The sequence below is a fragment of the Oncorhynchus masou genome, chromosome 33 (assembly GCF_036934945.1).
Source record: "Oncorhynchus masou masou isolate Uvic2021 chromosome 33, UVic_Omas_1.1, whole genome shotgun sequence".
Taxonomy (NCBI): Eukaryota; Metazoa; Chordata; class Actinopteri; order Salmoniformes; family Salmonidae; genus Oncorhynchus; species Oncorhynchus masou.
The window spans coordinates 27,190,166-27,214,804 of record NC_088244.1 but is presented as its reverse complement, the minus strand read 5'-3'; the positions used below and the strand labels follow the sequence as shown (position 1 = coordinate 27,214,804).

At 41.5% G+C, this 24,639-nt stretch overlaps 1 long non-coding RNA gene across 1 annotated transcript; it reads left to right on the top strand.

Moving 5' to 3' along the window:
* The first annotated feature begins 8,835 nt into the window (after positions 1-8,835).
* On the top strand, positions 8,836-20,830 carry LOC135527555 (uncharacterized). Its single transcript, XR_010453451.1, has 2 exons — positions 8,836-9,257; positions 17,341-20,830. It is a non-coding gene; the product is annotated as an uncharacterized LOC135527555 (long non-coding RNA).
* Positions 20,831-24,639: the final 3,809 nt, after the last annotated feature.

The following is a 24,639-nucleotide window of genomic DNA, read 5'->3' as shown; positions in this document are numbered from 1 at the left end:
TACCTGCAGTTTTATGCAGGGTTAGTAACGTCATGAGTTGGGATTATGGTTCATTGATTAACTGGCTAGCTACATGTCTTAACAAAAGACTCCACTATGCAAGTAACCATTTAAATATAATGATAACGATGTCACTGTGACAACTGTTGATAGATGTAGCTGGTAAATTCGCTCTGGCTATCTACTCCGATTTCAGAGCACTCTCGTCTGAGTGTGCCAGAGTGCAGAATAACTGACGGATTTACAAACGCTCAACACCCATTGAATATGGCCGGTGTCAGTAAACGTTGTCAAAATAGTGGACTGGGGACAGCAAGGAGTCATCAGGCAGGTAGTCGTCTTGAGGCATGGTCATAGGGCTGAGAGAGAGAGAGAGAGAGAGAGAGAGAGAGAGAGAGAGAGAGAGAGAGAGAGAGAGAGAGAGAGAGAGAGAGAGAGAGAGAGAGAGAGAGAGAGAGAGAGAGAGAGAGAGAGAGAGAGAGAGAGAGAGAGAGAGAGAGAGAGAGAGAGAGAGAGAGAGAGAGAGAGAGAGAGAGAGAGAGAGAGAGAGAGAGAGAGAGAGAGAGAGAGAGAGAGAGAGAGAGAGAGAGAGAGAGAGAGAGATCAAAAGCTATGTTACAACAGATCACATCAAAAACTATGTTACGACAGATCACATCAAAAACTATGTTACGACAGATCACATCAAAAACTATGTTACGACAGATCACATCAAAAACTATGTTACGACAGATCACATCAAAAACTATGTTACGACAGATCACATCAAAAACTGTTACATGAGTATTACACAAGTATATTGAGTGGCGGTAAAAATACGGTCCTCTTGTTCTTGCCAACCTGTTCTTATTCTCCATGACGTTAATTGCTGGGCAGCGTTAAAGGTGAAGGGTAGCACCAGGTAGTTCAAATGAATGGGTGGTTACTGCTGCTGTCCATTTGGACGCCTACTGCGTGCCTAATTAAAGTGTCTGATGTTGTTTTGACTTAAACACATTGGCTTGTGCTAACCAAGGACATGTCAGTCCTAACCCTCAATTTAGCCTTGCACTGACCCTTTAATTCACTCTAATAGCTTCTGACAGTTAGCTTTAAGGTGTGTGCCATCTCCAGCACCCAAAATAAGCACAGTCAAATCTGATGCAGACATAGAAACTACAGCAGTTCTGGTGCATGAGAATTTGAATTGCTATTATAAGGACATTTCAAAATACAGTAGTAAGAATGCAAAATTCACTAAGATATGAACTGTTAAAGTGTGTTAATAACCCAAAAGCTGAGTATCTATCTGCAAGTCATGTGGCACCCCTTTGATTATATCTCTACGGTAGTTACTGGCTGATAACTATATAATATAAAAAACAGAAGAAAACAGAAGAAAAATATTTGTGCAGCACTAGTTCACACTACTGGGAGAGTCTCATGCTACCACAGTTTCAAGTATAGTTTGCGGCTTCTTAATTGGAACTATTGTGAGGAAGCCTGGAAATCAAGGTTCCATGGTCCATTTTGTGTTGCTATGTGTGCGTAATTAGGTTCAGGGTATAATTACTACGTAAGAATTTATGGAAATGGAGTAAAAATGGACTTTAAAGACCAGATCATCCCCAAAATCTAGAATTGTAAGTATTTAGTATAATGAATGATTTGATGGTAAATTGGTGGTATTAGAGAGGAGGTTTTGAAAGCAAAGATTTTCTAACATAGTCTACCAAGCAGCCTTACTGAGATACTGGACAGCATGAAGGAGACTGATGTCTTGGCCTCGTGGCTTTCTCTACCGTGTCATTAGTCTGGCTAATTAGATAATAATGACTCTGTTTTTTCCATTAGGGGTGGAGGAGAACACATGTGGTGCAGAGAGTTCCAAATCACCTTTCCTGTGCCAAGAAAAGTCAGCATGTTGACAAACTAGCCTGCAGATAGGTCTCCCTTCTTCTTCGCTCTGAGAGAGGTTGCACAACAACAAGCATCATTTCCCAGTACAAGCTGTAAGGATCTGTCCACAGACATAGTCTCATTTGCAGGTGCTGCTAACGTTTGTATGTCTGGATAAGGGCCTGCTGAATATTTTGGAGGAAAACAACAAGACAAGCTAGCAGTTCAGCTCTGGGTGGAAAATCCAGAGATGTCAGGTTTAGGCTTACTGTATTATTTTTTTAACTGGACAGTAACTCAAAATAGACAAACAAAATGGTCACCGGCCAGATCATCGTGGTGATGTGGCTGGTGACATTTTACTTCTTGAAAGTCCAATATCTTTTTTTGCCACGTGCCTTCTGACCTGCAAAACATTTTGTGACTGTATCAACAGTGGAGTAATGAAAAAAATACCAAAAGAGTGTTTTTGAATTGTTTTTCCCTTTAAAGCTGTCTTACACCTGTCTGTTGAAGCTGGAAGTGGCTGCTACTTGAGGTTTAAGCCGGGATGGGAGGGCTTACCAATAGATAATGGCCAATTAAGTGTGGGATGGCGAGGAAAAAGGAAAAGAAACAGCGCAGAGAATAAAGCCTGTCCCAGCGCATTTCGCCAACCCGCTCAGGTCTGTGGCTAACAAACTCATCTTAACTGATGGAAGGAGACTTCCCCGGACACTCATCAGTAGTAAACCACAGAAATGACTTCATAACTCATCAGTAGTAAACCACAGAAATGACTTCATAACTCATCAGTAGTAAACCACAGAAATTACTTCATAAGCACGTCGGAAACCCGTAATTGGCACTTTTGATAACCTGGGCGAATTTTATTTTTGTGCATTAAAATGAAATTTAATGGATTGGGCGTTGAGATGAAGGCCTTGACGAAATGGTGGAGGGCTGTTTGCGGCTGTCTGATAATTAAAAAAATGACTGCATGGACTGTATGTACTGTACGTACTGGTCAAGGGTCTTTGTTTGAAACCCTAATTGCGTTATGACGAAGGGGAAGGTAACCTATTTAAAGTAAACATGAATTGTTTCCTGAAATTCGACGAGATAATTCCCAGATTTCGTCCTGTTGAATAAATGCTTTTAGTTCAATACATGTGTTAATGGGTGTATTCAAATAGCAACAATCAGTTTTTATTCATTAATGCCTTTTTTTTTGTTGGCAAAGAACTACCTCCATAAAACATTTTTTAACCCGTACTGGTTACATTCAGACGAATCCTGTGACACTTGCGGGGGTTGTTGAGCAAAATGGAGAATCTCCCCTATTCCATAGTGGAAAGGTTTGTAGCCTAAACAGTTTGGATGCTACAGCCAGAAGCTGGCACATCGGTGGTGCCGACTTCAGGTGAGTCCCGTGATGCTTGTGGTGGTTGTAGAGCAAAACTGAGAACACCATCGTGTCTGTGAGAGTCTCATCTTTCCATAGTTTGTAGGTTGTGAGAATACCGATGTAGTTTGTAGGTGTGAGAATACCGATTTTCGGGATGTGGTGGATTGAGACGCAGCTCATGCAGATATCTCTAGCTTAAACTGATGGATTTGAATGCAGATTTATTGTTTTCTGTTTCTTGGATTGATGCACTGGGGGTCAATAGACTTAAGGATTTAATACAATATTGCTACAAGAGTAACTACAGTGCAACTACACTATTGTAAGAGCAGCTTAAATTGTTACCAAGGGTCCAATACATGATAGACAAAATAAATACTAGATAAACAATGTAGTGTCTGTCCTACCTTGCAAACACCAACTCAGTGGGCCCATGAATGTAACGTTGTAAAATCAAGCAATTACCTCAAACATGTGAGTGAACAAATCAATATACGTATAAGTCAAACATTTCAAAGGCCATGGTAAATTACACAATACACTCACTGCTGACAAACCTCATCAGCCAAATGTTTTGGTCAATATTGTTTCATTTAAATGCAAATCAAGTTACCAGTCATAGGACTGTGTGCACGGCCAACACAATTTGTTTAAAAACATATATTTTACAATACATAGTGGTATTTCCTCAGGTAGAGAGTGACATAAAAGCACAATGGAACACAGAAATGGAGTCAATTCTCCTCCTCTCAGGCTATATTCAGTACAACTTCATAACCCACTGGCCACAGACGTCAATTCCAAGTTGGTTAAACATAATTTAATTGAAATGATGTAGAAACAATGTTGATTCAACCAGTATATGCCCAGTGGGAAACCACTATCAGAAACTTTCACCGCATTGAATACACCAGAATGTAAACTATTTCACTGGAGTTTTTGTTATCTGAATGACTCACGTAAGTACAGTGGGGAGAACAAGTATTTTATACACTGCTTATTTTGCAGGTTTTCCTACTTACAATGGGGAGATGCATTTCAAAGAGATGCATTTCAAATGTTTATGATTGTCCCATAAAGCTTTTATAATCCTCTTGATACAGCCAGATTGAAGGTTACCAACCACCGTTACACATTCAAAGTAAGATCAGCAAACCTTTCATTTTCAGGCACTTCTCCTCTCTCCGACATCATGTTGGGCCTGTAATCACAAAGTGTCTCAGAGTAGGAGTGCTTTTTCCTTTTAAATCAAAATAATAAGCAGGGGGGACTGATCCTAGATCAACCTTCCTATATTGAAATGCTTTGTGAATACTTGCCCATAACTACAGCTTGTGTCCTTCCTTGTGTTGAAACAGCGAACAATAACAATTCTGCGATTCTCTACAACTTATTTGACTGCCCTCTGTAGAGCAAATACACAGTGGTTGATTCCGCTACCATGGCGACTAACTTTAGCAAATCCTTGAGGTGGTAGACCTACCAAGGTTTCTGCCAGCTTAATGTTTTCATTCGGTTGGGGTTGAATGCCTTACCCTCTAGTCGTGTGAATAGAAACATTTAATTCCATTACCCCCCCACCCCCAAAAAACACAACACATGGCAGCAGGAACACAACATGACAAGTGGTTCCACATGATCTGTCTGTATGCTGGAGAGATATTGCAATTATTCTGTGTTTTCGAGAGAGAGACCCGCAACACCCAATGTAACTCTTGCCTTGCCGGCTTCATTTAAAAAACGTTTTCCCTGTGATCCTCGGGAGATGTAATTATTGTGCAGCCAACTTGTAGGACCCACAGTTCCTGTGAATACATCAACCATTCCTTGCTTTTATTTTTAAACAGCCTGCATTTTCCTCACATCACACATTTTCTTCCAGAACAGTTTTGTCTGCTACTGTAAATGAACACCGTGGCAATTATGAAAACAATAACACATTTGACCCTTACTGCGTCAGACCTGGGATGAGCGCTTGCTTAAGCCTGCCCCTACAATGCCAGATGGGCGGGGTTTGCATTTTTGGGACTATTCCATTGCACCAGACAAGCTTAATCAGCTACTTTCAAATTCAGTTTGAGCCCAGTGCACTGCATATATGTGATTTGGGTTATTTAAATGACCTTGTGTTTAAAATGGTAAAGGGGTTTATAATTTTGATGCAATGGTTTTACAATGCATAAGGCATAATTTAAGTGTACCAAAAGGAATAGCCTATGTAGCATAAAAGTATTGGTTTTTCAGCACACTGCCATACTGTCAATGAACTATCAAATCCTTTAACTGATTTTATAACTGTAAACTTAATTCTTATACCTTTGGAATATTCCTTCAGACGTTGTAGATCACTGATAATGAAACTTGATCAAAGTGCACTTCTATGCAGTAGGATTAAACTTAATTCAACCCTGCCAAATGTATGATCTCCTAGCCAAGTGTGAAAACGAAGAAATGTCAGGGGGTCTTTTGTGCCACTGCTAGCAGCGTGTTTAATGTACCCCTAAGAGCTCTTTAAGAGGTGTCGAAATGTGACTGAAGTTCTCACTACTACAGACTGGAAGAAGTGCATTAAGGTTTCTTCACCGCCTGTTAACCACAACCCAATCACAGCAAATTGCTGAGAGCTGACTTCAAGAGCACATGCCTGTGCGGCTCAGTTTATCAAAACGCTTAATCTGGATCAGAATGATCCAGATTCTGTAATCCTCTTTTTTGAAATACAGGATCAGATCGGTAAGGCTGTTTTTTCTTTCTTCAGAAAATAACTGAATAGCAGCATTCTGGTCCAGATACCTCAATATCAAAATCATAGAACCCAGATGTTCAGTGCTTTGAACAGAACTCCTTACCATCTACGGGACAGGTTATGGTGTTACTTTACACTGTCATAGGGAAAAAGAAATGAGTAAACTACATGAATAAAGGTATCTTGATTAAAAATAATAGAGCCTGCATATCACTTATGAGTAAGTACATTAATTTATTTGACACATTTATGTGACACTCTCTAACCATGGCAGGTAGCCTAGTGGTTAGAGTGTTGGGCTAATAACCAAAAGGTTGCTGGATCGAATCCCTGAGCTGACAACGGTACAGGTTCCCCAGCGGGAACCACACCCCCCGCTCAACTCAAACGGTGGCGCACAGAATGCAAAAATATTCTTAGAAATATTTACCCTCCACACATTAACAAGTCCAATAGCTCAAATGAAAGATAAACACCTTGTTCATCTACCCAGCGTGTCAGGTTTCTAAAATGTTTTACGGCGAAAACATAGCACATATTTATGTCAAACCACCACAAAGACACAGACGATATGCAGCCATTTTGTCGAACAAAAGATGCAATCACAAACGCAGGATTAAAAGAAAAATAATTCACTAACCTTTTGAAAATCTTCATCAGATGACAGTAATAGGACATGTTACACAGTACATTTATGTTTTTTTCAATAATATGCCATTTATATCCATAAATCTCCGTTTAAATTGACGCCATGTTCAGAAAATGCTAAAAAATGTCCGGAGAAATTATAGATAGCTCCACCAGATAACAGAAATACACATCATAAACTTTGACTAAATATACATGTTCTACATATAGTTAGAAAGATAAACTGCTTCTTAATGCAACCACTGTGTCACATTTATTTTTAACGTTACGGAATTAGTTCACTATGCAATAATCTGAGACGGCGCTCAGACGTAAACAATATTTCTCAGCTATGTTGGAGTCAACAGAAATACAAAATTACAACATAAATATTCCCTTACCTTTGATGGTCTTCGATCAGAATGTAGTGGAAGGAGTCATACTTACCCAATGCATTGTTTTGTTTCAGTTCGGGTGTCCATATAGTAGCATATGCTACCACTTTCAGCTCAAATGCACCAAAAATGACTTCTGGTCCAGAACAGCTGCGCATCAAAACTTCAAAATGACATATTATATGTTGACTAAACTGGTCAAACTAAGTGCAGAATCAAGCTTTAGGATGTTATAAACGTACAAAACAATTGGCATTACAACCGGACAATCGTACTTCATCTCAGGCAAGCTGGAACAGAGGAAGGTCTGTGTCCAATTCGCGCCCTAACGCAAATGTATTTTCTCGCGACACCCACTCTTTTTAGTCTCAAAGGGTCAAAGTTCGCGGGATTTGTACAATTAAATGTTCTACTGAATGAGGACATCTAGTGGAAGACATAGAAAGTGTTTCCAGATCAATAGCTGGTTGGGAAGGGTGGGGGCGATGACGTCAAAGTTGCCCCAACTTTCTGGATGCCAAAACTAGTTTGGGAGATTGCCTGCCCTGTGAGTTCTGCTATACTTACAGACATAATTCAAACGGTTTTAGAAGCTTTAGAGTGCTTTCTATCCAATAATAATTATTATATGCATATATTAGCAATTTTGGACAGATTTTTTTTCAGTTTACCATGGGCACGCAATTCATCCAAAGGGGGCAGTATTATGCCTAGCCGTAAGGATTAACAAAGGTTAACTGTTCCCCGGTAGGCTGTCATTGAAAATAAGAACTGTTCTTAACTGACTTGCCTAGTTAGATGAAGGTTAAAATAAAAACTGATGACCAATTTGGTTTATTTGGCCCAATGCATCCAATGTTTTGTTTTATTTTGTACCTTTACTGTTGTCCAATGTTAATTAATAGTGTTCTGCACCAGCTTGTAAAAATAGCAGTCCAGTTATGGAAGATGTTGCTATTTTCCAAGCCTAAGTGCACCTTACTTTTACTCCAATAGAATGCCTGTTCGTTCTTTCGATCATTGTGTTGTTTTCAAATGGAAACTGCAGACCGTTCAAAGTTGGCTTACTGTTGCAGAGCCACGTTGTTTCAAGCTGAACAAGAACAAATCCTTACATTCCACTGTTTGAAAAGTGCTAAAGGGGAAGGTAAAATTCTTGCAGCACTAAACCGACACGTTGTCAATCGTTCTTTTTTATTTTACTCAGCACGTCACCAGTTTTTTGGTCTACCCTTGGGAACCACAAAATAGTTTCGAAATGATTCAGGGTGTCATGTCAGCCACTCAAGGATGTTACTCATACCGTGAAGGGTTTTATAAAAAAAACACATTATCCTCTGCAATGTGCCCCCCAAAAACACATTTCCTCCTTCTAAGCTGCAAAACTGGTGCCAGCAAGCATCTTCTGTCCGTGTTTTGTCAAGCATGCTTGCGATGGGTTGTTGAGGCTTACTCCCATTCTAACCTGTTCACACAACTGTAGGAAGTGCCTGTCAACAATTTGATCCTGATGTGACATGTTATCAAATAGTAAACATTCCATCTGAGGCGCTCTCTCAGAGCAGACACTGAGCCCCAGTAAGCTCTCTCTCGGAGAGATCAGGGGAGTTTGATCAGGGGAGATTGGCACGCCCCCGTCTGGAGGCGGTTGAAAGAAAATAATAAGATGAAGTGCTCAAGAACTAGGGCCACTGCTCATTCTTTACACCACCACCCCCAACACAAACATACACACAGACTCACACACGTTGATGCGCTTAAGAGGAAGCTCTCAATATGCTCCTTGATCTCACGGCTTACATAATATAATTAAGCAGTTCAAGCTGGCTTATTTGACGCAAGCAGAAAATGCGGCAATGCTGAGGGGTGGTTGTGATGGAGGGGGGGAATCCCGTCAGCAGCCCCCATACAGTATATGGCAAACCTCTAGTGGCTGCCTGCTTGCCTGAGTCTCGTTGTCTGCCAGCAGGAATCAGTTGGTTCCCCTGCTCTCTCTGTGTTTTCTTGTCCAGAAGCACTGCGTCCTCCTTAAGGCTGCTATAAAGACACTCTGGAGAGGAGGCCTCGCAGATACAATTCAGGACAGCCGGATGTGTGATGACGATGAACATGAGGAATTAGAGATGATACAGAAACCATGGGATCCATTCCATTTGATTATCGCAACCGTTTGAATCATTTAAACAGGCAATGGATAAAAGAGGGGGGTATTATGGATGGGGAGGTAAGGAAAAATATAACTGTACAAATCATGCACTAAGGGTGTCACGCCTTGGTCTTAGTATTTTGTGTTTTAGTTAATTAGTTAGTCAGGCCAGGGTGTGACATGGGTTTATTGTTTGTTGTATTCTTAGTGGGGTTTTTTAGTTATTGGGATTGTAGCTGATTAGGGGTGTGTGTTACATAGGTTTGGCTGCCTGAGGCGGTTCTCAATCAGAGTCAGGTGATTCTCGTTGTCTCTGATTGGGAACCGTATTTAGGTAGCCTGGGTTTCGCTTTGTATTTCGTGGGTGATTGTTCCTGTCTCTGTGTTAGTTTCACCAGTCAGGCTGTAATAGGTTTCACGTTCCGTTTGTTGTTTTTGTATTTATTAGTTATTCATGTATAGTTCGTTTGTTTGTTTTCACTAATAAACATGAGTAACCTACACGCTGCATTTCGGTCCGACTTTCTTGCGACAAACGAAGAACGCCGTTACAGAGGGGTTAATTTTAAAGATGGCATCATGCATTATTCGTGATTATTTTTTTCTGGCAATAATTGCGTGAAAACAAAATGCACACTGTGGAGGAAATTGACAAATACATACACGTACACATTATGGTGAATAAACTCAGTGAGATGTTAGTCTCTTTTCAAGCTGACATGATTCAGGGACTTGATACTTGGCAGTATTCAACAACTTGTCAAACTGTATTTGATTTGAGCTCAAGTGAGGATACAGAGAAGGAGTTACATTTTGGCATAGCAGCTTATAGCTGGATGATGACTGTGCTGACCAGGACTGAGGTGCTGCTCTCTCCCTAGTTATGTGTATTATAATCATTTTTAAGTTTACAATTTAAAAAAGTCTAAACTGGATTCTTCTTTAGATATTTGATATGAGAGTTTGGTGAGGTATAGATGAAATATACATATTGTAAAGCCGTAGTCAGAAACGTGATAGAGTGGACATTTCTCTCCGACAGGGACGGGAACTCACAACCCATCACATCATAACACAACCTACTCAAGAAGCACCATAAATACCACTGACCCAGGAAAGCAAAGGCATTTCTGCAACCGGGTTGCAGTTCTTCTTGGTCTTAGATGCACTTACTCAGTATGGAAATAGTTGACAAAGATGAAAAAATACTATTCTTGTCCTGACAGGTAGTTTGCTTCTGACAATTTATGATTGAAATCAAAATGCAGGCCTCTCCCAAATGTCTTCTGTGGAGCACTCATTTACATTTAATGACCTGAGGATCTAAAATGGCAGTGTGACCTCACACAGTCAGCACTACTCAAACACGCACACATTTCACATTCACACATACATTTCTCAAATGCCTACTTGAGTTCCTCACCAACCAAGATATAATGTGTTTTTAGACTACAAAAAATGTAACAAAAAAAAACTGAATATATTTCAATTCCCCAAATTCACCACTCAAGCATCTTAATGAGTTTCGACACAGGCTATAAAAAGCATTGCTATGGCAACAGTTTAGGAATTCTGAAAAATATGGCTTTCAAATGTACAGGTTGCCAGTTGTTCCTTGACTTCACGAGTCACTCCATGCCCTTAAGAGGACGCCTTTTTAGCCTGTGCTGACGGATAGACGGATATAGTAAACTGCAATTAAACTCAGTCTGTCCAAATCTGTCAGGTTTTTAGATATCTTCCGTCGCTCATCAGAATAATGTGTTAAAAAGAAAGGGTGGGACAGGGAGGTGGAGAGCGCACCCTGGAGGAGAGGTTTGAAACCTATTTAAGGCCTGCTGGAATTAACAGAGAGGGTGAGCTTGAGGCATCAGAATGTGAGAAAAAGCCTGTCACATGCAAGACAAAAAGAAGTAGCTCTGCTTTCATGCGACTGTGGAAGCAAAAACAAGCCCACTACCAATACAATAAGGTACAGTAAAGTACAAGACATACTTCGGGAAGGCAATTCTTCTGCTCCTGAAACAACAATCGCCTTTGGTTATGTTCTGTCTTGATGTACAGTTTTCATTATATACCTTTGGGACTTTCAGAAGAGACCATGACATTTCATGGCCACCGTTACCAGTATATTATGACAAACATGGAATGCCAACACTAGTGTATTGTATGCTCTTATTGTGTGCTTTAATCAATGTGCACATGGTGTTTTCTTGCTTAAGTGACGAGATATTAATGTTGTGCGTTTCATGTAGACCCCAAAGTATTCATACATTTAACGTCTTGATCTTCAACCACACCATTTCAACTAGGAGAGGAGGAATCATTTAGCCGATACATCAGTGGGAAAATTACACAGTTGCGATATAACGGATATGCAGATTGACAATGACATTGGGGTTAACACCCCTACTTTCTTGATCACTGTCAATCAGACATGCCTCATGGTCACTCGGGAATACAACATTTTGGCCTGCATAAGGATATTAAATTACATTAAACACGAGGGCTCCGCGTGTTGGAATTTGTTTTGTTTTATGGCGCTCTGCTTTTAAGTTAAAGATGTCGAGGATTGCTCCATCTGAAATACAATTCAATCACTCAGTATGTCGGGGGGCCCTGGACACCAGAGTGCCGCTGGTTGTGGACGTGCTCACAGAGCCCCACTCATTGCTCATTCATGGAAAGGCCTGCTTCCTCCCAAGTCATATGGCTCCCTTCTAAAAAATAATTGGGAGGTCATTTGCCATGCTTATTATGATCAATATCACCTACTCCCTCTTACTCTCACTCTCTCCCCTGCGGCTTGACTTTGCGCTATACCACAGCGAGAGCTACACACACGGTGTGGGATCTAATGTGGGGTGACAATTTCATCATAGCGCTTTCATCCCAGGTGTCTGAATGAAAGGCACAGGTCTAACATTGCTTAAATAAATATGCAAGAGTTTGTAATAATATGAATAAACACTTTATGCTTTCTTTAAAAAATGACTTTCTCTGTAGCAAGATTTCCATCTAATTTGTGACAGATTTTCACGTAAAGGTCTTTCATTTGGTTCATGAAAAGGTATGTGTTAGCGCACAGCTTTTTATCCACAACAGTCAGTCTGGTGGAAGCACACTTTCTCCACCAGAAGAGTATTTCCACCAGGCTGACATTGTTGTGGATAAAAAGCTGTGCGTTTGGGCTTAAGATTTCATGTACCGAATAAAAAACATTTACTTTTATTGTTTCTATTGCATTTTCCACTCTACAGATAATAAATATCTGAATATTTATTTTGACAGGGAGTCAATGCTGAGACCAAGGACTCTTTTCCAGATGAGCCCTGTATAGCACCACAATACACATTCAAATCAATAAACACATTAAACTACACATTCATTTACATATTAAAACACATGTTATTATATACAACAATGCACAAAAAGCAAAACACAATCATAAAAAGCAGACACATTCTTCAGTAAAAAAAGTATCCTAAAAAACGTTTGAAATGCCCTAGAAGGCTTAAATTCCTCCCTCTCATTTTAAAGTGCATTGTAGATCATTCCACATGTAAGGTACAAAAAACTAAAAGCAAATCTACCCAACTCAGTGGAGATCGAAGGGCTCTCCAGAGTTAGCCATCCTTGAGCCTGGGTCCGGTAGCCCGTACATCTACAGTATAGGTTAAGAAGGAGGTAAAGGGTGGCACAAGTTTACTCAAGAAAGACAAAAAGATCGCAATGCATCGATCTACGAGACTTTAAGGAGGGCCAGCCACATTCTAATACAAAATGCAATGACGTGTACTAAACCTATCGCCTGTAATAAAACTCAATGACGTGTACTAAACCTATTGCCCGTAATAAAATGCAATGACGTGTACTGAACCTATTGCCCGTAATAAAATGCAATGACGTGTACTAAACCTATTGCCCGTAATAAAATGCAATGACGTGTACTGAACCTATTGCCCGTAATAAAATGCAATGACGTGTACTAAACCTATTGCCCGTAATAAAATGCAATGACGTGTACTGAACCTATTGCCCGTAATAAAATGCAATGACGTGTACTGAACCTATTGCCCGTAATAAAACACAATGACGTGTACTGAACCTATCGCCCGTAATAAAACTCAATGACGTGTACTGAACCTATTGCCCGTAATAAAATGCAATGACGTGTACTAAACCTATCGCCCGTAATAAAACGCAATGACGTGTACTGAACCTATCGCCCTTAATAAAACGCAATGACGTGTACTGAACCTATCGCCCTTAATAAAACGCAATGCGCTGTGATAAACTGTGTCCTGTGGCTTCAGTTCAGGGGAAGCAGCATTCATATAGACAATATCACCATAGTAAATAACCAGAATAAATGTTGACTGAAATATTAATTTTCTGCTATTTAATGAAAGACAGGACCTGTTCCTATAGAATAAACCTATTCATTCTTAATTTCTTAACTAAGTCATCAATATGCTTTTTGAAAGATAGCTTTATCTCAATCCAGATACCTGCATTATGTGTCAATTTCAGTTCAACAAAGGCTGTCTGCAGGGCAATAAAGGTAGATTGAAGCTCTGACAGAGACGGGTTATCTGTGGGGGAAATAGCATCAATAGCATCGTTTTTTTTTTTTACAGATAGACCAATATTGTCCATGTAAATAGTGAAAAGAAACGGACCAAGAATCGATCCCCGTGGGACACCCTTTGTTACGTCCAGAAAACCTGATTTAACACCATCAGTAAATACACACTGTGTTCTGTACTTAATAATTTCCAAAACAGCTACATGCAGCCTGGTCCAAGCCAAATGATGAAAGCGTCTGAAAAAGTAATGAGTGATCCACAATGTCGAAAGCTTTAGACAGGTCAATAAAAAGGTCCGCACAATGTTTATTCAAACAATTCAGAACATAATTAAAAAACAAATAAGTAGCAGAGGTGGTGCTATCACCTGGTCTGAAACCTGACTGGTGTGCATACATGTCATCGTTAAAAAGGATCTAAATTGAGTATTTACCAAGGATTCGTTTTTGCTAGGCAAGAGAGTTTGGAAATTAATTAATTATTTAGGTTACACTGGTCACCACCTTTCCAAAGGGGAAGTATACAGCATGGGTCGACTTCCAGACCCTGGGATGGTACCAGAAATAATTGTAATGTGTTCAAGATTCTGCAATCAGAGGATCAGAAAGCTGAAGCAACAAAGGATCAATCAAACCTACCCCAGTGGATTTGCAAGGAGTCTAGCACATCACAAGTAGAAAGTTGTTGAAATGAAAACTAAAATTCTGTAAAAATTGACAGAACTTCCATCGAGCCAATTAGGGAGGGACAGGCAGTTGACTGGCTGACCAGGGTCAGTTGAACCACAATTTCTTTTATATAAAAAGCCTGCGAGATAAAATGCTGATTAAAAGCATCACTTATCTATTTTTTCCCAGTAATAATCCCAGAGTCTTACACAACTTGCTTAGGCAGGGAAGGAGAGGAATTTCCATGCTTCAGTGCCTTAACTGTTTTCCAACATTTTGACCGATCAGCAGCAGAGTCTGAGATATAGCTTTGTTGACTGAGGAAGGGTATCTATTTCTCAATTACCTGAAAAACTAATCAGCTACAGAGTCAGTTTGTCTAGCCTTCATCCAGGCCTGATTTCTCATCATAAAAAGATGTGAAAGTTCTGTAGAGAAGCAAGGATTTGTTCCATTTTTACTCTAGGCCATTTAAAGGGGGCATGTTTGTCTGCCAGAGATAAAAATAGATGAAAACAATTCTCGAGCTAATTCAGGGTCAGGCATGTAACTGATAGAGGAGAAGTCAGGGTAATACATATCATGAAGAAAAGCTTGTTAAAGGAGAATCAGTGTTCATTTGTTTGGCATGTCTAATACATGCAAAAGGACAGTGATCAGAGACCATTAGCAACGACACCTAACTGTTGCGATAAATGGCAAACTTGCACAATCTGGTTTTCTCGCATGCTCTCTAGACAACAATTCACTGATGAGGTGGACACTGGACAGGGTAGGTTATATGATGAGATGGATAAGAGCAAGATCATTTGTATTTGTTAATTGGCAGCTAAACACCGATCATCATGTCACTAGCATACAAAATAAGATCCTTTATATTTATTGGAAAGATGCATCAAGCTCATCACGTGCACTTTCACAACCCTGTAGCCAAAACTGTGCATGCTTTTCCAAGTCGCAGTGGGAGGACCACAGAACAAAGCGTTGCGTGACTGCAAATTTACCCAAAATATCCGACCATTTTGAACGAACAAATTGTCTGTCAACATTTATAAAATTGTACCGACGCTTCCTGTTTCCATCACACTTGCTGGGATTTTTTTAATACGCCATGCCTTTACTCACATGCCAACTGTGGTAACACTTAGACTGCTCCTCATTGCAGCCTATTTACATGTGTAATTACACTGTAACAAGTACTGTAGTTATTTGTAATAACGCATAGTTACATAGTTATAACATAGTCATAACAGCATGTAACTGGTGGTAATTGCAGTCTGTAATTACAGAGGTGTAACAACAACATGCCCTGAGAACAAGGTTCAGGGAAGATAAGACCATTGAGCACAGTTAATGTTAAATAGCTTGCTAGTTAGCTAGCGAGTAGCGATCATAGCATATTTGCCAGCATTAGCTAGATGGATAATCAAGGTTAGAAAACTATCTAGCTAGCGTGCTAGCTAATCCCCCCAAAAATCTAGATTGTATGGAAAATCTATTCTGTAGATGGTAACTAGCTAGCTAGCCTAGTTGGTAGGCCTAGCAAACATGCCAGTTTACGTTTGCTATCTACAGTTAGCAAGCCAACACTAGGCTAGCTAGCTAGCAAATACTAGCTAGCTACCTATGCTAGATCATACAGCAGATGCTAGATCGTCCACCTATGCAAGATTGTCCAAAAAAGCTAAATAAATTGCATAGAAAACGTACTTTCTCTCTCCTGTTTTGACTTTGTTTCTTTTGTGGCAATCTGTCATGTCTGGATTTTGCCCACTGACCTTCTTCTTGACCCCATTCTTTGCGCACTGTTACATGATGTCACTGTCAACACATGTGGGCATGTTCAAGGTCATCATTATTTCAAGCGTGTTGTGCAGATAGGTAGATCTTGAAATGATGTCTTTATTTCTGGGATAAATAATTGCACCAATGCATCCCATCCTAAAGTGAGAATGTCCCTCAACAGGGAAACCCTTAGAACGTCACATGATGGAATAAACGTTTGTCCATGACCATTTTAAGTTCATATGTGACTCGTTTCAGGAAAGTGCATATGTGTCACACGTCCTTAAAGAGATGGATGGGGCTAAAGCTTAAGAGGGTGTGAATAATGCTGAACGATGTTGAGTGGGTGTAGAAAAGCTCTCCAGTAGGTGTACCAAACAATTCAAGGGCCGATTTCTCAAAAGTGGGGTTTCAAGTTTATCAATGTTTCAAGCAAAATAACTTTCCCATTGTTTCTCAACTGCCGTGTATGATATGCCATTTTCTAGTTCCGAGTCTCTACTTTTTTCGAATGTAAAAAAACACAATTTCTAATTTTGCAACATTGGACCAAATCGAGCAGGTCGGTCACATACAGTGCATTCGGAAAGCATTCAGACCCCTTGACTGTTGGGCCTTATATAGACACGTGTGCCTTTCCAAATCATGTCCAATCAATTGAATTTAGTGGACTCCAATGGAGTTGTAGAAACTTCTCAAGAATGATCAATGAGAACAGGATGCACCCGAGCTCAATTTCGAGTCTCGTAGCAAAGGATCTGAATACTTTCTAAAAAAATTGTCAAATACAATATATTAAATGATTGAACAATGCAACGGTTTTTTTACGTGAAAGTTTTGTGAACCCGTTTTTGCCATTGGACCTGGGCATCAGACTCCAGAACCCTTTATTGCAGTGTTGTGTCAATGAGGTTTTCTGACCCCCCCTGTCTCAGCCTCCAGTATTTATGCTGCAGTAGTTTATGTGTCGGGGGCTAGGGTTAGTCTGTTATATCTGGAGTATTTCTCCTATCTTATCCGGTATCCTGTGTGAATTTAAGTATGCTCTCTCTAGTTGTCTTTATTTCTCTCTCTCTCTCTCTCTCTCTCTCTCTCTCTCTCTCTCTCTCTCTCTCCTAGGACCATGCCTCAGGACTACCTGGCATGATGACTCCTTGCTGTCCCAAGTCTACCTGGCCATGCTGCTGCTCCAGTTTCAACTGTTCTGCCTGCGGCTATGGAACCCTGACCTGTTCACCAGGCGTGCTACCTGTCCCAGACCTGCTGTGTTCAACTCTCTAGAGACAGCAGGAGTGGTAGAGACACTCTCAATGATCGGCTATGAAAAGCCAACTGACATTTACTCCTGAAGTGCTGACCTGTTGCACCCTTGACAACTACTGTGATAATTATTATTTGACCCTGCTGGTCATTTATGAACATTTGAACATCTTGGCCATGTTCTGTTATAATCTCCACCTAGCACAGCCAGAAGAGGACTGGCCTCCCCTCATAGCCTGGTTCCTCTCTAGGTTTCTTCCTAGGTTCTGGCCTTTCTAGGGAGTTTTTCCTAGCCACCGTGCTTCTACACCTGCATTGCTTGCTGTTTGGGGTTGTAGGCTGGGTTTCTGTACAGCACGTTGAGATATCAGCTGATGTAAGAAGGGCTATATAAATACATTTGATTTGATTTGAGGTGGTAGGTTTTCAGTTGGCTAATTTATAGAAGTCTAAATATCTGTGAGTGCCTATACTACAGTATGGTTCATAGGACTCTATGCATGCAGCATGGCTTTGCACTGCAACATTGTTGCACTTTCTGATCATTCAATTACTAATATGAACAGTATAAGCAGGTCAATTCCATTTTAATTCCAGTCAAATTCCAATTCCAACATTTGTGACAAGTATGCGTGTAACGGCGTTCTTCGTTTGTCGAAAGAGAGTCGGACCGAAATGCAGCGTGTTGGTTACTCATGTTTTTTAATGAAACAAATAACGATACATGAAATAACTTATAAATACAAAAAAAAAATAACGGAACGTGAAAAACCTATACAGCCTGTCTGGTGAACACTAACGCAGAGACAGGAACAATCACCCACGAAATACACAGTGAAACCCAGGCTACCTAAATACGGTTCCCTATCAGAGACAACAAGAATCACCTGACTCTGATTGAGAACCGCCTCAGGCAGACAAACCTAAACTAAACACACCCCTAATCAACCACAATCCCAATGCCTACAAAAACCCTAATACGACAACACAATAACATAAACCCATGTCACACCCTGGCCTGACCAACTAATTATCTAAAACACAATGCGTTGTACCACCCCTGTAATTGCAGACTGCAATTACCACCAGTTACATTTTGTGATTACAGTGTAACTATGAATTATTACAATTAATTACAATACTTTTTTACAGTGTAATTACATATGTAATTACACTGTAATTAGGATCCCTTAAAATGAAGTGTTATCATGGTTGGTAATGGACTTAGTTTGTGTGCAGGTGGTGTTCCTGACAATTAACATGTTTACAACGAGACCCGTACAGAGATAATAGTCCCAGATTATGTTTCTCAATGTGGCACAGCATGACGTCTGCCATTTTGTGATTAAGGTTGTTGATGTAATAAATGACAGCAACCAACCATAATCTATGTCCAGGGTTAGTGTTGTCGTGAAGCAGTGAGAGTTTACTTCTTGTACGCCTAACAATGCCTGTGCCAATATTTCCTCCAAACACTGGCTTCTCGGCATTATCACTTTTATACAACAGGTTACCAACATATTCAAATTATGATTTATATTTGTATTTGTGTTTATTAAGGAACACCCTGGGGTCCAGCAACCATAAGACAGTTAAACAGTTTAAAATATTACATGACATGACATTTCATAACACTTTTCCCAAAACATTTAGTGTGTTCCCTCAGGTCACCACTCCACCACCACATATTTACAAAGAACATCCATGTGTACGTGGGTGTAGAATGCGTGACTTATCATGTGTATGTGTGTCTGTGTCTGTGTGTGTCTCTTCACAGTCCCCGCTTTTCCATAAGGTGCATCAACAGTTATTAAAATCCGATTGTATTGCTTGCATCAGTTACCTGGTGTGAAATAGAGTTCCATGTAGCCATGGCTCTATATAGTACTGTGTGCCTCCCATAGTCTGTTCTTGACTCGAGGATTGTGAAGAGACCTTTGGTGGTATGTCTTGTGGGGTGTGCATGGGCGTCCAAGCTGTGTGCTAGTAGTTTAAACAGACACCTCGGTGCTTTCTGCATGTCGCCACTTCTTACAAAAACAAGTAATGATGAAGTCAGTCTCTCCTCCACTTTGAGCTATGAGAGACTTACTGTACATATATATTATTCATGTTACCTCTTCGTGTACATTTAAGGGCCCGCTGTGCTGCCCTGTCCTGAGCCAATTGTAATTTTCCAAGGTCCCTCTTTGTGGCACCTGACCACACAACTGAACAGTAGTCCAGGTGCGACAAAACTAGGGCCTGTAGGACCTGCCTTGTTGTTAAAAAGCTAGAGCAACACTTTATTATGGACAGACTTCTCCCCATCTTAGCTATTGTTGTATCAATATGTGTTGACCATGACAGTGTACAATCCAGGGTTACTCCAAACAGTTTAGTCGTCTCAACTTGCTCAATTTCCACATTATTTATTACAAGATTGAGGTTTAGGGTTTAGTGAATGATTTGTCCCAAATACAATGATTCTTAGTTGTTGAAATATTTAGGACTCATTTATTCTTTGCCACCCATTCTGAAACTGACTGCAGCTCTTTGTTAAGTGTACAGTGTTGAGTCATCCCCATACATAGCCACACTGGATTTTCTCAAGTCATTAGTAAAGACAGAAAAAATGAAGGGGCCACGACAGCTGCCTTAGGGAATTCCTGATTCCACCTGGATTATGTTGGAGAGACCTCCATTAAAGAACACCCTCTGTGTTCTGTTGAACAGGTACCTGTTTATCCATAATATAGCAGGAGGTGTCAAGCCATAACACATACGTTTTTCCATCATCAGACTATGATCGATAATGTTGTTGAGCTTGTTGAATGTCCTTCCCTATGAGCATGCAGAAAGTCTTTTGTCAATTTGTTTACAGTAAAATGGTCAAACACTATTTTTTCCAAAGTTTACTAAGGGTTGGTAATAGGTTGATTGGTTGGCTATTTGAGCCAGTAAAGGGGGCTTTACTATACTTTGGTAGCAGACTTACTTTAGCTTCCCTCCAGGCCTGAGGGTACACACTTTCTAGTAGGCTTACATAGAAGATGTGGCAATATCGTCCGCTATTATCTTCAGTAATTTTCCATCCAAGTTGTCAGACCCCAGTGGCTTGTCATTGTCGATAGACAACAATAATATTTTCACTTCTTCCACACTCACTTTATGGAATAAAAAATGACAATGCTTGTCTTTCATAATTTGATCAGTTATACTTGGATGTGTAGTGTCAGCAATTGTTGCTGTCATGTCATGCCTAAGTTTGCTAATGTTGCCAATGAAAAAATAATTAAAGTAATTGGCATTATCATTCGGTTTTGTGATGAGTGAGCCATCTGATTCAATAAATGATGAAGCTAAGTTTGCCTTTTTGCCCAAAATGTAATTTAAGGTGCTCCAAAGCTTTTTACTCACATTCTTTGGCATTTATACTTGTTTCATAGTGTAGTTTCTTCTTTTTATTCAGTTTAGTCACATGAGTTCTCAATTTGTTGTACGTTTGCTAATCAGTTGTGCAGCCAGACTTACTTGCTATTCCTTTTGCCTTATCCCGCTCAATCATACACATTTTCAATTCCTCATCAATCCATGGGGATTTAACTGTTTTTACAGTAATTTCTTAATGGGTACATGCTTATTAGTAACTGGAATAAGCAATTCCATAAATGTGTCAAGTGCAGCGTCTGGTTGCTCCACATTACACACCACAGACCAACAAATATGTATTTTTACATCAACAACATATTAATCACTATAAAACCTATTGTATGATCTCTTATACACTATATTAGGTCTAGATATGGCTACTATATTGTGACCACTACATCCGATGGATTTGGATACTTCTTCAGCATTAGTAAAGCTGTGATCAATAAATGTCGATGATTTCATTACTGTTTGTAACTCCCCTGACAGGTTGACTGATAACCTGAACTAGGTTGCAGGCATTAGCTACAGTTTGAAGCTTTCTCTTGAGTGGGCAGCCTGCTGAAATCCAGTCAATATTTAAATCACCCAGAAAATACACCTCTCTTTTGATATCACGTACATTATAAAGCATTTCACACATGCTATCCAGATACTGACTTAGCACTTAGTGGTCTATAGCAGCTTCCCACCAGAATGGGCTTTAGGTGAGGCAGCCATATTACATCAACTATATTTAACATGAGACCCTCTCTAAGCTTTACAGGAATGTGGTTCTGAATGTAAACAGCAACACCTCCACCTTTGGCATTTCTGTATTTTTTGTAGATGTTAAAACCATGTATTGCTACCATTGTATCATCAACGGTATTATCCAAGTGAGTTTCAGAAATTGTCAGATTATGAATGTCAACTCTTACTAGCAAATTATTGATTTCCTCAACCTTGTTTCTTAAGCTACATATGTTAATGTGGGCTATATTTGTAACGGCGTTCTTCTTTTGTTGAAAGAGAGTCGGACCAAAATGCAGCGTGTAAGTTACTCATGTTTATTAGGAAGACAAACGAAACAAACTATACACGAATAACTAATAAATACAAAAACAACAAACAGAACGTGAAACCTATTACAGCCTGACTGGTGCACACTACACAGAGACAGGAACAATCACCCATGAAATGCAAAGCGAAAACCAGGGTACCTAAATACGGTTCCCAATCAGCGACAACGAGAATCACCTGACTCTGATTGAGAACCGCCTCAGGCAGCCAACCTATTTAACACACACACCCCTAATCAGCTACAATCCCAAACACTACAAAACCCCAATACGAAAATACAATACAATAACCCATGTCACACCCTGGTCTAACCAAATATATAACGAAAACACAAAATACTAAGACCAAGGCGTGACAGAACCCCCCCCCCCCCCCAAGGTGCGGACTCCCGAACGCACCTCAAAACCATAGGGAGGGTCCGGGTGGGCGTCTGTCCATGGTGGCGGTTCCGGCTCCGGACGTGGACCCCACTTCATAAATGTCATTGTTCCTCCCCTTCGCGTCCATGGATAATCCACCCTAACCGCCGACCATGGCCGAATAGTCCTCACCCAGAACCCTACATAACAGAGGAGCAGCTCGTGACTGAGGGGCAGCTCGGGACTGAGGTAGCTCGGGACTGAGGGGCAGCTCGGGACTGAGGGGCAACTCGGGACTGAGGGGCAGCTCGGGATTGATGGGCAGCTCGGGATTGATGGGCAGCCAAGCACTGAGAGGCAGCCCAGTACTGAGAAAAAGCCCAGTACTGAGATGAAGCCCAGCCAGGCAGTTGAATCCAGCAGATCCTGGCTAACTGGCGGATCCTGGCTGACTGGCGGATCCTGGCTGACTGGCGGATCCTGGCTGACTAGCAGATCTGGCAGATCCTGGTTTACTGGCGGATCCTGGCTGACTGGCAGATCCTGGCCGACTGGCAGATCTGGAAGAGTCTGGTTGACTGGCAGATCTGGAAGAGTCTGGTTGACTGGCAGATCTGGAAGAGTCTGGTTGACTGGCAGATCTGGAAGAGTCTGGCTGACTGGCAGATCTGGAAGAGTCTGGTTGACTGGCAGATCTGGAAGAGTCTGGTTGACTGGCAGATCTGGAAGAGTCTGGCTGACTGGCAGATCTGGAAGAGTCTGGTTGACTGGCAGATCTGGAAGAGTCTGGTTGACTGGCAGATCTGGCTTCATGGAGACTGGCAGCTCTTTGCAGACTGGCAGCTCTGGCTGCTCCATGCAGACTAGCAGCTCAGGCTGCTCTATGCAAACTGACAGCTCTGGTTGCTCCATGTAGACTGGCAGCTCCTTGCAGACTGGCAGCTCTAGCTGCTCCATGCAGACTAGCAGCTCTATGCAGACTGGCAGCTCTGGCTGCTTTATGCAGACTGACAGCTCTGGCTGCTCCATGTAGACTGGCAGCTCAGGCTGCTCTATACAGGCAGGAGGCTCCGGTAGCGCTGTAGAGGAGGAAGGCTCTAGAACCGCTGAACAGGCGGGAGACTCCGACAGCGCAGGAGAGGGAGAAAGCGTTGGCTGCGCTGAACAGGCGAGACGCACTGTAGGCCTGATGCATGGTGCTGGCACTGGTGGTATTTGGCCGAGGACACGCACAGGAAGCCTAGTGCGGGGAGCTGCTACTGGAGGGCTGGGGTGTGGAGGTGGTTCTGGATAGACCGGACCGTGCAGGCGCACTGGAGCTCTTGAGCACCGAGCCTGCCCAACCTTACCTGGTTGAATACTCTCGGTTGCCCTGCCAGTGCTGTGAGGAGAAATAGCCCGCACTGGGCTATGTAGGCGAACCGGAGACACCGAGCGCAAGGCTGGTGCCATGTAAACCGGCCCAAGGAGACGCACTGGAGACCGGATGCGTAGAGCCGGCTTCATGGCATTTGGCTCGACGCTCAATCTAGCCCGGCCGATACGCGGAGCTGAAATATACCGCACCGGGCTATGCACCCGCACTGGGGACACCGTGCGCACCACTGCATAACACGGTGCCTGCCCGGTCTCTCTAGCCCTCCGGTAAGCACAGGGAGATTGCGCAGGTCTCCTACCTGACGCAGCCATACTCCCTGATAGCCCCCCCCCAAAAAAAATTTGGGGCTGCTTTTCGGGTTTCGCTCTGCGCCGCCGTGACTTTCTGTTCAACTCCATTCTTCTATAGCCCTCTTCGCACTGCTCCAGCTGTCGCTGCCTGTTAACACGCTGCTCCTGTTTGGGCTGCACCTGCCTGTTGACACGCTGCTCGGTCCGAGTGTGGTGGGTGATTCTGTAACGGCGTTCTTCTTTTGTTGAAAGAGAGTCGGACTGAAATGCAGCGTGTAAGTTACTCATGTTTATTAGGAAGACAAACGAAACAAACTATACACGAATAACTAATAAATACAAAAACAACAAACAGAACGTGAAACCTATTACAGCCTGACTGGTGCACACTACACAGAGACAGGAACAATCACCCACGAAATGCAAAGCGAAAACCAGGCTACCTAAATATGGTTCCCAATCAGCGACAACGAGAATCACCTGACTCTGATTGAGAACCGCCTCAGGCAGCCAACCTATTTAACACACACACCCCTAATCAGCTACAATCCCAAACACTACAAAACCCCAATACGAAAATACAATACAATAACCCATGTCACACCCTGGTCTAACCAAATATATAACGAAAACACAAAATACTAAGACCAAGGCGTGA